This window comes from Triticum aestivum, chromosome 6A (assembly GCF_018294505.1).
Source record: "Triticum aestivum cultivar Chinese Spring chromosome 6A, IWGSC CS RefSeq v2.1, whole genome shotgun sequence".
Classification (NCBI taxonomy): domain Eukaryota; kingdom Viridiplantae; phylum Streptophyta; class Magnoliopsida; order Poales; family Poaceae; genus Triticum; species Triticum aestivum.
In genome coordinates, this window is record NC_057809.1 from 404,190,476 (window position 1) to 404,194,177 (window position 3,702).

Below are 3,702 nucleotides of genomic sequence, written 5' to 3' on the forward strand. Positions count from 1 at the left end.
AAAGATAAGCCCAACTCCGACAGACAAACAAGGAGGACACAAACCTCAAAAGTTTCCTGAAAAAGCCATATCTAGCTAAGCTTCGAATGGAGATGAAACTCGAGGACAAAAACATCCCACAATGACAACCCCTGTGTAGGACAGTGCCACACATGAACATACGCTAATCACGCTGGACTAAGTGCCTGACAATCAGCACCATCCTTCAAATCGTCGACATCACTCTGAGGAGGACACTGACATAGAGAAAGAATAGGAATGAACCAGTATTCTCATTGCTTCTGCTTTCCCAACTTCACAAACGATGAAGAACTCTAAGACCCTATGAGGCACGGACAACCCAGACACTTAGTTACAGAGTTTCTCCATTCTCCAGGCAAAAACCAACTCTGATCCGTGCTTCATGGAAGCGGAGGAAGTCTATTCTTCCCCTTTAGCTAAAGCATATTCCTCCAAGGCATCCGACAGTCCGGCGACCGGGCTGCCAGACATAGGGAAGACATATAGCGGGAGTGGTGATCCGTCGCGGATGGCCGTAAGCTAGTTTTACCGTGGCAAGGTATAGTTTAGTTAAAATATGCCCAAAATATAAATGTTTTCGTCTGGTTTATGGAAATCATCCGGTTTGCATGTATTTCGTCCGATTTGTTTAAAGCCGATTTAAAATATATGCGGCTAGCATTGGATGGCCGGCTCACGCATTAGTGTTCGCGGACGGATTCCGTGTCTGGTTTGCGGTTCCGCGTTAGAGATGCCCTTACATACATTACATTTTTGTTCTATTTGGAAAATTATTTTGTAGACTTTATGGTCAATGTTCTGTTCACCTGGTCCTTATTGAATGTTGAATTTTCCATCCTCTTTATATCCTCCTGGCTTAACCAGTGCGCGTCCGTGGAAGTAAGACCGTTCACTTGATTGGATATTGCAGTCGCCACATGCTGCTGTTGTTTTAGTGGCCCGCTGCCCCTCTTGTAAGTTGAAATCCTGCTTCCTCTATCGGAAGCAATGGTTCAGGTTTGTGTGCGCTCGCAACGCATTCGTCGTGCGTGCATGGCCCGTCAGATAAGAAGCCGACCAGTCCACTTTCTTGAAAGCGTGAAGAAATACGTACTAGTCACGTCTGACGTCTGAAAAGGGCAAAATTAAGGGACGACAGCTCAAGAGCTAGAAATCCCATGCACCCAACTGATTGACCTGCAACATGTTGTTCACAAATGCTCCCCCTTCATGGGTTTTTCTATTGATCCAAGAAGCACATGAGTTTCACAACTTTGATTTGGATCCATGGATGCGGCATGTATATATACTTGAAGTGAAGTGATCTTCCCATATATTATTTCGATGAACCGCGAACGAAAAAACAATCGATTTAGAATGACCAGAAAAGCCTACTTTTCCAAAACGCAGGGAAGAGGAAACTATTGGTCACGTGAAGAACAACTCCGTGACGTTATTGTCAAATGCAAAACTAAAGTAGTTCAAGTCTCGGAGGCTCTTATTATTCGTTCCAAGAACGAGTCAATGCTCTGAGCTGAATAAACTAGCATCTGACGCGACCAACGAATCAACAAGACAACAACCAACCTGTCAAACAATAGGAGTATCAACCACTCCATTTTCAAGACACGAAGAGCGGTAGTCTTCCAATCAAGCACGGGGTTCACGTTTTTCTAAACGGAAACTGATCAAGTCACGGACTCACTCGGAGTATGCGTACATGGGTTGCTGTGCTCAGGGAGTTGAAATCTCACTTACACAATTTAGGAATTGTCTGTGCATATTTACTGCTGAATTTTTTCGTGACTAAGGCCATGCATTTCTATTAAATAAAAGACTTTTAACTATGCAAGACATCCTAGAAAACAAGAAAAATTTCAACTAGTTCAACAAATTCAAGCTCCAGCACGAGTTGCTGCTTACACCAAATATAGGATATAAGTTCATTGGGCTTCCAAGTGCGAGAGTTTGTAGCTACTAGCAGGTTTCTCTCAGGTGAGAAACCCAACGTGTCTATCCGTGGAGGTACAAGGTTCATATATGATAATACGCTTTGCAGCATACATAAATAAAAAAAATCACGTGTGCCCCAAATAACACTAACAAGAATGTCAACCTAGTTGTACATTTTATTAATGTGATAGGTATTATTTTTGTATTTTCGAAATAAATAATAACTGAAAATAAAAGTGCAAGTAAAAATTGTCGGAGTATTTTCTTATGCTAAAATTGGACCGGGGTTTATAGGTTTACCTATGTAACCCTTCTTAAGATTTTTTTTTAAAAATACGACAAATAATATAGTCATGTGAAAAAGTGCACAACAAAAGTCATGCTAGATATGTGTGATGTGTTGATCTTTTATAGGCAGTACATTCATAATTCTATAGACAAGACCATCCCTATATCTGTAGCTAATATTTCGCTCTTTGGCAGAGATTCTCTCTGCATCATCATAATATTATTAAGTACAAAACAGATAATTGCCTTAAGCAAGATGACATGATGTTACTTAAATGATTTAATTAGAGTCTTCATACAAACATTTATCCTTTGGCAACAATACAATGCAAGCCTTTTTCATTTAGTGTCACCACAGTAGATTATTTGCAAACTTCAGTACAACTAATGCACTCCCTTCCTATTATTGATTACTCATCTAAGCAAACCAAGATAAGACAAATAATCAGGGAAATTATGCATATATAAATGAAACATAGGCCATCAACACAATCATAACATAAAAATAATAATTCATCAATCAACATCACCGCTAGTTTTACATCGGATGAACCATAATCATGATATGCAACTCATATAGCCATTGTATAAATCCACAAGAAAGATATATTGCATCCAGGCTATTGTCATGAACCTATTGTCCAGGGGATGGACTACTCACAACTCATATTGTAGCAGTGATGGCCGAGGTTGATGAAGGCGACGATGAATTCCACCTTCGACAGAGTATTAGATCAAGGCTGAAACAAAGGTTGCCTTGGAACGCAAAGTGGCCATAGAGAAAAAAGGTCGATAAATATGACAACAGATGAGTATATAAAGACCCTCTCAAAATATTGGGCACCAGGGGACATCCAGGTAGCCGGGGTGCCCTAGGACAAGGGTTCCTATGGTGGGCGCCTATGCTCACGGCCCTCCCTTGGGCCAGGCTCATTTCTACACTAGTCCCTCGAGGGCCATAAGCACCTCTGAAATATTCTAGATTCTTCTAAAGTTCATAAGTATTTTATTTTCCTAAAATATAAAAACAACAGAAAACAGGAAGAAACATTTGACACCAAATTAATAGGTTAGTCACATATAAACTTCAAAAACATTACATAAATGATGGACAATAGGAATAAAACATACAAAAATTATAGATGTGTTGAAGGAACGTATCACGAGTCTATTGCTGAGACCAGCCTGACATTGTATCATGCAGTTCGAAAGTCATCTTCCTAATATCCAGCTGGACCAATGCTCCAGGGATGAAGGGTCCATTGTAGAAGCCTTGTATAGACCGGAAATTCCAGGGCCAAACCATCTAATGAAGAAAACTTCCACTAGCTTCACAAATGTGATGGGGAGAACATTGTTATGATGGACAGTGAACACGAACCACGAGAGCATAAACTGTTGTGCCAGGAAGACACCCAATGGGAGAAAAGAAGGGCATAGCTTCCTTATTGTCAAAAAATG